At 44.1% G+C, this 12,161-nt stretch overlaps 1 pseudogene; it reads right to left on the bottom strand.

Annotated features, from left to right (window-relative positions):
- Positions 1 to 214: 214 nt before the first annotated feature.
- Positions 215 to 12,161, bottom strand: part of LOC149223176 (epidermis-specific secreted glycoprotein EP1-like) — a 130,415-nt pseudogene continuing 118,468 nt past the window's right edge.

Genomic DNA, 12,161 nt, shown 5'->3' with positions numbered 1-12,161 from the left:
TAAAGGGTCCTTAACAGTCAAGCCTGCTTACGCATCCTTATCAGTCGAGCCTGCTTGTGCATCCTCTCCCTATGGTCGAGCACCTAAAGGTCCTCTCCTTAACAGTTGAGCCTGCTTACGCATCCTGAAAATGCTATAATAGTAGGGGAATCTTGAAAAACCTCCGCCACCCCCCCACCCAATAAGTAAATTCAATCAATTTTTAGGGATATATTCAGTCTACGCAGGGTAGCCAGCTTGGGCGTGTCAAGTAGCCGTAAAACGCACGCAAATGGCCTTTCAGACGGGCATAGAGACAGAGATGTGCTTCGGAAGCTTTCTCTTTCTGCACCAAAGAAAGGGTAATCCCACGCCCGCTTGCCAGACTGCCCGTACCTTCGGGTATATTAGCAGTTCGAAGAATGGAGGCAAGTCGAAAAGGAAGGGAAGGCCGATCTGCCGGGGCGAGCTCAGGTTCGCTTATTTCTTTCCTTGGGTCGAGAAGGAAAAGGCCGCCATCGCTCGACCAACCTTATGTAGCTTCGCCTTTGGTATGCGCATGAATGAATCAGTAATGACATAGATATACCTAGGCGTAGCGGAGTTATGGGTATGCGCGTGCCTCCCTCAGTCATGGGAAAGGCGGGTCAGCAGCGGGGACCTCTCAGCAGGCATACACAGGTTCAGCAGCAGGCCCCTATCAGTCATACCTATCAGCAGCTTAGTTCGTTAGCGAAGTGGAACATAATAGAGGGGAGAAGAGACAAAGACATCCTTCCGATTTCTTTCTTCCCGTAAAAAAAGCTTCCCCAAACGACAAGGAGATTGTCTCAGGGAGGTGTGGGTGAGACGAGATAGGTAGTAATTTGATGCGCGCCTGCCAGCTAAACAGAGAATATTTCGGGGTGTGGACTGAAATGATACCGTCACTCCTATCCCTCGACAACCTCATAAATAGAGCACATAAATGACCTGCTCATCTTCAGAGGGAATGAATACGTACCCTTTCGTAAGTCACTCCCATGCTTCTCTAAGCCACGTTATCTCATACAAGCCAGAAGAATAACCGCCCTACTATAAGATACTTTCCTTCCGCGACCCAATTCACACATCTCGATAGTGAACCGTATGATAATGCCTACTATTCTTCGAGAGTGAAGGGTCTGAGACACCTAGCAGGTCCGATATAAACATGTTCGCAGAGCTGCATGCTTATTCGTCAATGCACCTGGGTAAATGGAAAATACTTGTGGTTATCCACCCTTTTTTTTCTTTTTCCTGGCAAGGTGGGGAAGGACTTGAATTGGTATATCCGATTGGTCGAGCTTGGTTATAGTACCTGGGTGCATCAAGGTTTCAGAGACCCGGTGATCTGCTTTCTCTGTACCGGATAGATCCTCGCGCTATCAATCCACCTTGAGTTAGCGGTAGCTGAGTGTCTCTTTATGCCCCCCCTTAGTTAGCTAACGAACCATTAGTATCCATTTCAAGTCCTCTTCCAGTTATTCCTCCTGAGTTAGCGGGAACTGAGCCGTAACGGGAATATACGCGTAGCAGAGATGGGCGGGCAGGATAGAAGGAGAAAGCCTTTCTTTATTACAGCTTGAAAGAGGAGGAACGGACGGATCCCTAACTATAGTACCCCTTACTGAGTGGAGGTGTGCCCCTGCCCTGCAAGAGTCCTTACAGAAAAGACCCACCCTCCCTCGATGAACCCCAGCGAGCCGGTATGCTATCCTTCGCTGGAAGGCGGGATAGATGCTATTTTTGCCTGTTTGTCTTTCTTTCATTTAAATGGTAACCTTGGGCTTGTACTACAGCAAGCCAATACCTGTCCTTCCAGCCAGCATACAGATCACTCCAGTCATTCGCCCCCCTATCCAAGCCCAGCAATGCTCGGCTTCCAATGATCGGCTATTGAGAGACCAGCTGTCAATGCCCACTGGCTCTTGACTATGCTCGACTGTCAACCCAAGGCAACCCATGGGAATAACCAAGGTAATCGGCATGAAATAACCAAGGCAAAGAACCCAAGCAATCGGTATCGAATAATCCAGGCAATGCCCCTCTGTCTCTGATCGGCTCTGAATGACTAGCGTATGACCCTCTTTCTTGTGAATTAACGTATATATAATGCATCGTCATTCCATGCATCAATCCATGCATCCATCCCAGGTAGGAACATGAAATTGTTCTGTATCGGTAAGCTTTGTAGGAATATGGGTAACTAACTCTTATCTCGGGTATGTATTGAATGGGTCCTTCTCCTCTCGTCATCTGGGGGTAAGGCGTTAACATGGCTGCAATGTGTGAGTTTGTGGAATGGGTGCTAAGGATCACCTCCGCTCTGTCCGGCTCCGATACGGTCAGCAGCACCACAATCAAATTCATTTCTCAATTAAGGCCGCCATCGAAATATGTGAAAACCTCCGCCTCCTCTCCTCTCCCTTATGGTCGAGCACCTAAAGGTCCTTATCAGTCGAGCACCTAAAGGTCCTTAAAATGCTATAATAGGACCTTTAGGTGCTCGACTCTTTTTTTACTTATTTGGGGGGGCCAATAAGTAAATTGAGGGAAATATGTGAAAACCTCCGCCAAAGCATATATTCTCTATGTCATTATGCATGAATGAATTATATATGTCATTACGCATCAAAACCTCCGCCTCCTCTCCTCTCCCTTTTGGTCGAGCACCTCTCCTCACCATATGAATAGTGAGCCCCCTAAAGGGTCCTCTCCTTAACAGTCGAGCCTGCTTACGCATCCTTATCAGTCGAGTCACTAACGTACCTCTCCCGCTGGTCGAGTCACTAACGTACCTGATAAGAGAAGGGTTGTGAATAGCAGTACCGACTGACTAAGCGATGAATTCATCAAGTGGTATATGACTCAAATCCCATACAAACAGCGGTTAGAACATTCTATATGAGCATGTGGTTTCACAAGATTGATCTCTTTTCCTCTCCCATATGGTCGAGCCACATCCTCTCCTTTTAGTCGAGCCTGCTTGCGCATCCTCTCGATGGCGCGCCGAGCCTTACTTCTTTCCAAAGGGAGGTCTCTATCATTGGGCCGCCATACCCTGAACCTGATCCCCACCCTCCCTATCTATTCATGCATCTGGAAAACTACCAAAACCTCCGCCTCCTCAAATGGCAAGAATAGGACCTTTAGGTACTCGACCATAAGGACCTTTAGGTGCTCGACTGTTAAGGAGAGCCCCCCCACCCAATAAGTAAATTGAGAGAAATATGTGATGTTCAAACCTCCGCCATCTTATCGGTCAATAATGACATATGCCCATATATGCTTTTCATCTCCCTCATTCATCAGAGTGGGCTGGCAAGCAATCTAATGACATATATAATATATGCTTTTTCATCTCTCTCATTCATCAACCCCCGATCGGCATCCATGGGAAAGAAAGATAGGAGGGAGAGGTAGGAGATGGCATAATGACATATATAATGAGATATCTCTTTGTATACGATATTCTTCGAACATGTTGCGGAAGTTAGTGAAACACTAGACAACTCATCAACTACTACCCTTCTACCCTTCCTTCCATCCAGCCCATCCAGCCCCGTAGAGTAGAGAAGAGTAGCCCGAGTAGAGTAGCCAAGCTGAGTATCCCAGCCCAGGTAGGAACCCGTGCAGTGAGGTAGTAACATTCCATTTTTCCTTATTGGTAAAGGCCGTCAGCGAATGTAGTAACATTCCCATGGTTCCATTTCGAGGTCGAGGAGTTCGAGGTAGAGATATATGGTTCTGTATAGGTAGAGGGTAGAGTTCTATGTCTGGCTAGGGTGGGACTATGTCTGGCGGGTCCTCGAAAAGTGAATTAACATATGTAAGGCATAATCATTCCATGCATCCACTCGGGGTAGGAACCTGACGGTTCCGTCGCGGTAAGTGTCATCCCGTAGGTTCCTTATCAGTTGGGCAGTATGACAAGGACTCCCGGCGACTCCCGGCTGGCAAGGACCTCCTGGCTATGATCGGGGCAATATATGACTGGACTATGACTGGTTGCACTGACTACTTGGCACTGACTAGAGCTTAAAGCAATGAGACTGTAAATGACAAGCTGCTATGGGAATGACCGCACCCTGAGGCAATGACCAGCTATGAGAGGTGGAGATAGAGGGAAGTTTCGAGGGTAGAGAACATTGGTAGAACTATATTAGCCCTCGATGGGGAGTGAGCTTAGACCTCGATGGGGCCGTGAGATGTGGAGTTGATGGGGACGTGAGCGCTAAGATCAAGTAAGAAGGCTAATTAGTATGTATGGGTATGATTGGGCTTGAATCTGGGAATGAGGGGGACGTGAGATAAGGATCAAGTAAGAAGCTAATTAGTCTGTCAGTAAATGATGGGGACGTGGTGAATAATGGATACGCCTTTCCAGTAAGATGGGTCCTATCAATCAATCAATCAAAAATCACTATTAAGCTCCACTTCGCTAAGTGAAAAGTGTGAGGTGATAAGTGATAAGTGTGAAGATGTGCTTGGCTGGTGTGTTCAGGCTTAAGGCTTTGTATGCTTGGCTTGTTGCGTCTGCTGGTGTGATCAAAATTCCCCGCCCGCTTGAAGTGGCCTAGGTTGTTTGACTAATAGATCAGATAACTAAATTCGTTCACTAATGGTTTGGCGGATCCTCCTAACTCGAATATTGAAATCAAAAAGCACATTTTGTCTGGGTAGCGTAAATAAGCGAGGCATTCAAAAAATCCATTCAAAGCATCCCGCGAAGCGCCCACCCCGTCTGGGTTCATTCGGTGCACCCGTTCCGGGGTTTTCGCCGGTTCTAATTGTTCCTTCCTGGGGGTGGGGTATAACCCCGCGCAGCAGTGCTTCCAGGGACGGAGTCACTCACTATTCATATGGTGAGGGATTGTATTCCCCAAAAATCCAGGGTGATCTGTTTCTCTCGGTGTCTTTGTTTGGCAGCATCCTAAAAACTCAATATGTAAATCAAAAGCAAATAGCAGTTCTGGGTGTATCGTAAATAATATTGCTGTGTCACTTCTTTCAAAAGATCCCGCCCCGGACTGCCCGCAATAAAATCAAGAGGTCGCACATCAACGTATATGAACCAACCATGCATGTCTCTCTCTCTCATGGCTCTGTCTAGTTGTTGCAGCAGGTAGGTCAAATCAAAAGATTGTTCCTACGCGTTAAGGGTAAGCGGAGGTAGGTCAAATCAAAAGATTGTTGCTTCCGTAGCGCTCAACTTTTCTCGTCTATTCCCTCCCCAGGCGGGTAGGCTCCACTGGGCTGAATGGGAACACAACATAATATCTCTCTTGTCCGGTGACCTCCCCCAAGCATCCATCCACATCTAGCAAGTGAGAAACAATCCCCGGTTCATCGACCAACCAGCAATTGATCGACAGTGGGACTACGGCCTATCGGTTCTAACCTACCTCCCTAGGCCTCCTGTTTAGCGTAAGTAATATAATCATCAACGGGCACAATCGATAGATCGATCACAGGCAGGTAGGGAAAACTGGACTGAAAGGTAAATGGGTCTATTGGTTCCCAGTGATTCATTCATTGTTGGTAACATATATTGATCTAAGAAATCCAGAAATGAAATCAATAGGTAACACGGTATATGAACGTATATAACGTTCTGTGATATCAGCACCTAGCAGGTACGTTGGAGTATTGTCCTATTGTCGTGAGGTGGTTCCGTAGTAGCCCGTGTTTGTTTGTTGGCTAGGCCCCTGGTGGTGTGCTTGGCGGTCCTGTACTGGTTGAATGCTTTTCTTACCGATGTCAGGTGCAAAACAAGTCCATCTTTCTGAAATCTGACGTCTGGGTGGAATTAGTGGGAAAGATCCACTAATCAGGAGTGTACGGCACTTAATCTAAGGAACATGCCATTAGATTAGGGCATACCATTTCTCGCCAAGGATTACAGGTGGATCCTAACAAAATTTCTCTCATCAAAAAGGTTCCACCTCCTCAGAAGGTAAGAGATGTTCAGAGTTTCTTAGGCTTAGAGGGATATTATAGAAGATTCATTAAAGACTTTAGTAAGCTAGCTTCGCCATTGTTTGGCCTCTTAGCAAAATATGTTGAGTTTAAATGGACTGATGACTGTTAGAGGGCTCTGAATGAATTAAAGGATAAGTTGGTGTCCACCCCGATCTTAAGATGTCCAAATTGGGCCCTACCTTTCCACATCCACATTGATGCCTCAAAAAAAGCCATAGGGGCAACCTTAGGACAAGTCGAGGAAAAGCTTCCATATGCCATATAATTTATCAGCAAAAACTTATCTAAGGCAGAATTGAATTATATTGTAACTGAGAAGGAGTTCCTGGCCATGGTCCATTACCTGAACAAGTTCCGACACTACATCACTGGCTATCAAACATTTGTACATACTGATCATGCTGCAATTAGATATTTAATGAATAAACCTGATGTGAATGCTCGTATTATTAGATGGTTACTTTTGTTGCAACAGTTTGATTTGACCATCATTGACAAACCAGGTAAAGAAAATGTTGTTGTTGACTTCTTGTCTAGATTGGATTTACCTGCAGGTGAAGAAGGAACAGTGGATGACCAGATGCCAGATGAACATATGTTTGCTATCCCAGTACTCTCTCCCTGGTTTGCTGATATAGTAAACTACCTGGTCATCAGGAATTCACATTTTTCAGGGCTGAGGGACAGGTTCATCTCGATGCATTTGCTTAAAACTTTTCCTAGATTAGTCAATGCTTCTTGGAAGTTGGACCCATAAGGAGTAAAGTCGTCCATATAGATTTCCACCGAATCATGAACCAACTTGGCAAAGATGCTCAATACAGCTCTCTGGAAAGTGGCAGGGGAATTGCATAACCCAAAGGGAAGTACTCGGTAGGCAAAGGTACCCCATGGACAAGTGAAGGTGGTCTTATCCTGGTCCTCCGGGCTGATTTGGATCTGATTATACCCGTTGAACCCATCTAGGAAAGAGAAAAACTTCTTTCCTGCCAGTCCATCCAACACTTGATCTATGAAAGGCAAAGGGAAATGGTCTTTCTTGGTGGCTTTGTTAAGTTCTCGGTAATCTACACAGATTCTCCACTTCCCGTTCTTCTTGGGCACAAGCACTAGAGGTGAAACCCACTCACTATCGGAGATAGGGTAGATGAATCCTGCATCCAATAATTTTTGCAACTCTTCTTTGACAATGTATTTAAGGGCTGGATTCATTCTCCTATGGGGCTGCCTAACTAGTTTACAATCATCTTTGATATAGATGTGATGGGTACAGACCAAAGGATGGACTCCTTTCATCACCTTATAGCTCCAAGCGAAAGCATCTAAGTGATTGCTTAGTAAGCTACACAGCTCCTTCTCCTGGGAAGGAGATAGGGAGGAGCTGATCTTTAGAGTTCTTTCGGGACCAAACTCCACATTCTTAACTCTGGGAGAGGTTGGATCAGTCACACAGAGGTCCACTAAGGTGCTGGCTTGGGTATCTTCCACCAATTCTTCTAAGGAGAGAGCACTGGGAGGTGGATTTTGAATCAACGTCTCAATCAAATCATCCTCGGTTTGAGGACCTCTCCTAGTGGTTTCTATCGTGCACAAGGGTGAAGAGTAGACCTCATCCTCGTCTCCTTCTTCCAACCAAAGTGGTAAGTCATGCTCTAACAGAGGTTGGGCAGGAGGGTATAGGACTAGCTGCTTGGACATAGGACCATTTTTTATGGTCATGTTTCCCGCTCGGCAGCTTATGTGAGCATCCGTAGTGGCTAACCAAGGCCTTCCCAAAATGAGGGGGTATCCAGTAAGCTTTGCCTTGGCTGAAGGACCAAGAAGTCCGCAGGATACTCCCAAGAGTCAACAGAGACCAAGACATCCTCCACAATCCCTTTGGGAGTCACGGTGGAGCGATCTGCCAACTGCAGGACTGTCGAGGTCTTCCTTAAGGAACTCTGAAGGTTGTGTTTAAGCATGGTGTCCTTGGTCATCACATTAATGGCAACCCCTAGATCAATCAAGGTATGGGGGATAATGGTGCCATTGATGTGGACATCAACTACAGGACTCCCAGGATCCAAATATTTTGGACATATTACTTGCCCCAACATAAGATCAGACAGTTGTCCTATGACATTGATAGTTGAGGCATCTCTCTTTCGCCTGCCTGGGTGCCTGAAACACTTTTCCTTAACCAATTTGTTGTATATCGGTACATCTTTGATGGCCTGGAGAAGTGGTATTTTCACACACAACTGTTTCAGTTCCCCTAGAAGTTCAGTCTCCTCCGGGTTTGGTTGTGTGGTTACTGTTAGTCTCTCAGGAAAGGGTGGAATGGCTTTGGGTTCACTTTCTTGTTTGTCTTCCTCGTCCTCTGGGGGAGGAGGTTGGCGATTTGGAAGATTCTTCTCGGATCGCAGGTTGATCTCCTGGGTCTCCACAACATAGGTAGGATATGTTGTCTCCCCAGTATATACTTGCTGGGCTTGTCGGTTGTTGGGGTTCGGGTTTGGTTGAGCAGGCATTTGGGGTTGTCTTGGAGGAGCAGGAGGTAATGGTTGTGGTTGAGTCGGTGGTGGAGGCAAAATGGCGGGAGGAGTGTTGTACTGGGGCCTCCACCCCGGTTGAGGTGCGTTCCACTGAGGCTGTGGCTGGACATGTGAGTGAAACGAATGAGCAGTGGGTTGAGCATGGTATTGAGGGGGATAAGACCACAGAGGAGGTGCAGACCAGGAAGGATGAGCAAGGGGACCCCATGAAGGCATGTGAGCAGAATGGTTGGGGTTATAATAAGCTTGGGATGTCCCTTGCATCCCCTGCTGGTAAGGTCTAGGTCCATGCGGCCTCCTTTGGTTGAGGAAGTAGAGAGGTTCAGTGGGTGCCTTAGTCCCTTGGTATATGGCTTTAAATCTTGGTAAGGTTGGGCATTGGTTTGTGGGGTGGTCCTCCTCACAAACGAAACATACCTCTACTGAGTGCAATGGACACTCGTTCTTCGGGTACTTCCTCGTACACCTGGGACAGAAGATGGCCAAAGCCCTCTCAGCTTCCTCTTTCTTTTGCTGAATTTGGAAGGTATCAAGTTGCATGGCAATAGTCTGTCGCATCTCACTCTTGAGGTCTTCCATCTAGTTAGTAAACTCATGCTTGGAGAAGGTGGTACTAGCTGAAAGTGGGTTTCCCCTACCTCTTTTCCGGGCTGCCCTAGAGTGGTTTCTAAACACAGTCTTTATGTCCTAATAAGGAAGTTGGTAGATGTCTCCCCCAGTTAGCATGTGAAGGGTATCTAGAAGGTCTTCAGGAACTCCTCGGAGCAGAACCAACTTTAGGGATTCAAGGTCAAGTGTGCACCTGGCCCGTTTATAGCTAAGTTGGAACCTTTCCTCGTAATCTTCTAAAGACTCACCGCTTCCCATGGTCATCCGAAAGATTTCTCCCTTGGTTTCCTTGGACCTACAGTAGTCCCGGTATTTGGTATTGAAAGCTTGCTGCATCTGAGCCCAAGTGGTGATACTGTTTCCAGGTAACCCCATGAACCAGCGTAATGCTGCATCCTTGAGGGTAGAGGGAAAGAGTTTCAATCATAGGTTCGACAAAGGACAACAAACTCAAACAGGAAGGTATCAGGGTCTTCAGTGGTCAATCCGTGGAAATGAGGTAAGGCCGAGGGACTTATGTTATTCATTTTTATGTCCTCGTTAGTCTCTCGGATGGGAAGGTACCTTCTATTCTCTCGTCATAGTTTCCACCATTTCTGTTGTCAGCCATGGTTTCAATAGGAATGTTTTCTTGCTCTTCTTCTGTTATAGGATCTTCGTATATCTAAGGAGGTTCACCTATAGGTTCTTCTGGATCACTGCCACCAAAGAAGAGAGAAGGGTGACTCAGTGAAGTGGTGGGGGTGTTGGGTAGGAATTTTCCGGTATTATCTCTGTTCCTACGAGGTATGAAAGGATTTTTGGTTGTTTTTGCTTTTTCTCTGCTTGTACTTGCAAAACTAAAATAGATGGGATTGCAACTAACTAGAATCTATCTCGCGAGAATGAAAATGCGGAATTGAAATGAAAGCAGGAAAGGACTAATCTACTCTGCTGAAATCAAATTGCGAGAAAGAGATACTAGACTATGCTTGCAAAATTAAAATTCTATTTTACGCTTGCAGAATTGAAATTCTATGTTACGCTTGCAGAATTGAAAGTCTAATCTATGAAAGAAGGAAGTGTCTACTTTACTTTTGCAGAAATGAAATTGCAGAATGGAAATGAAATAACCTATTTAGCAGAAGGCGAGAGCAGGAAAATAGAAGAAAAGCAGTGTTGAGTCTTGAAAATGTCATTCATTTCCATTACACTTTCACTATTATGTCCATTATATCACCTCCATTTCACCTCCATTTCACTACTATGTCACCACATTCATCCCACTTTCATTATCATTGGGCCACACTTATGTTTTTCCAATCTTTATTAATTCTAAGCCTTTTAAGTGAATTTGTGGTTAAAAATTAGAAAATAATGTGCATATGATTATACCTAACAAATGGGTTGAGATTGTTGACATGTGTAGGTTGAAAGGAGGCTTCTAGAAGACCCTTATGTGGCACTCTAAGGCCAAATTCGAATTTGAGTGGAAAGAATCATGGGATCATGAGGATATGTGTCACATCTCCTAAGACATGTGTCTTATCAGTTCCTATTTTGATTAGGACTCTAGAGGTAGAGGAAGAGATTCATGGACTCTCATTAATGAGATGGCTTCTCATCTTTTTGTATAAATAGGAGATCTCTCTCCTTCATTTGTTAGCTTGTGAGTTCTTTAGCTTGGAGTTTGTAGTTCTTGATGGCTTTTGAAAGCTTTGGAGAACTTTGTAATTTTGAAGAGTTTGAATAAAGCTTTGATGTTCTCAAAATGGAAGGAGATGTGAAGTAGATGTCATGGAGCACATTAGAATGTAAGGTAGAGTAGATTTCATTTTGTAATTTTGCTTTGATTTCATTATGTCATTTGATTGCTTTCAAGTTTGATAGATTAGATTTTTCATTCATGCAATTTTAATTCATGCAAGTGTGTTCAACCGGTTGATTGTAGATTAGTAATGCACATAGCTTTTTAATGACTAATGACATGATGGAATTATCTTGTCCTTCTGCTAATTTATTTTCTTAGTTCTAATTCCAGCACTATTTATTTCTTCAGTTTTGTTTTATTCATAGATATTAGATTGCTCATGTCATTTTCAGTTACCTCCTATAGCCAGAGCGACTCAAATGGTGAGGGATTGAAGTATGAATGCGTAGTTTTATATTAGTTTATTTTTCTGCAAGTTAGTTATTGAATTGCTCATGTCATTTTCATTTACCTCCTATAGCCAGAGCGACTCAAATGGTGAGGGATTGAAGTATGAATGCGTAGTTTGATATTAGTTTATTTTTCTGCAAGTTAGTTATTGAATTGCTCATGTCATTTTCAGTTACCTCCTATAGCCAGAGTGAGTCGAATGGTGAGGGATTGAAGTATGAATGTGTAGTTTAATATTAGTTTCATTTTATGCAAATTAGATATTAGATTGCTCAATTTGTTTATGATTTCCTCCTATAGCCAGAGCGAGTCGAATGGTGAGGGGTCAGAATATGAGTTGATGTAATATGATTTAGTTTACTTTGCTTACAGTTTTTGAATTGCTTTAAGTTCAGTTTTCTTTTTATACAGTAGCAAGGATATTGGGTTTCATAGTCACTAGCTCATTGTTTGGTTGTTGCATTCTATTTTGATTGAAGTAGCTGCATATTTACACTTTTGTTTAAGTACTAATTCCATCAATAACATGTTTTAAGATCTTTTGAAGTGCTAAGTTTTGGAAGTTACCATTAGGGACATAGACTTTGTCTTGAAATTTACATCCATACTTGACCTTTAAAAGTATTCTTAAGACCTTAGAATAGGATTTCCATTTGCATTAGACACTTTAGGAAACCAACAAAAACAAAACCCCAAAACAAAATAAAATCTATAAAACAACAAAGTAAGAAAAAGGTTAACTGAGCACATATGGTGCACCACACTTCATCAGTTTACAATACCCGGATTGATAATTTATGTAGAGAAATTTAAGACGTTAAATTGACTAGACAAGCAACAATCATAAATACTCTGACGCTTCTCTAGCAACGGCGCCAAAAAGATGGTGGGCTCCA

Source organism: Pinus tabuliformis, chromosome Q, assembly GCF_031772625.1.
Source record: "Pinus tabuliformis cultivar Carrire ecotype Pingquan chromosome Q, CPIR1, whole genome shotgun sequence".
In the NCBI taxonomy this organism is placed as follows: Eukaryota; Viridiplantae; Streptophyta; class Pinopsida; order Pinales; family Pinaceae; genus Pinus; species Pinus tabuliformis.
Note: the sequence above shows the minus strand (reverse complement) of the source record. Positions and strands in the feature narration are given on the sequence as shown.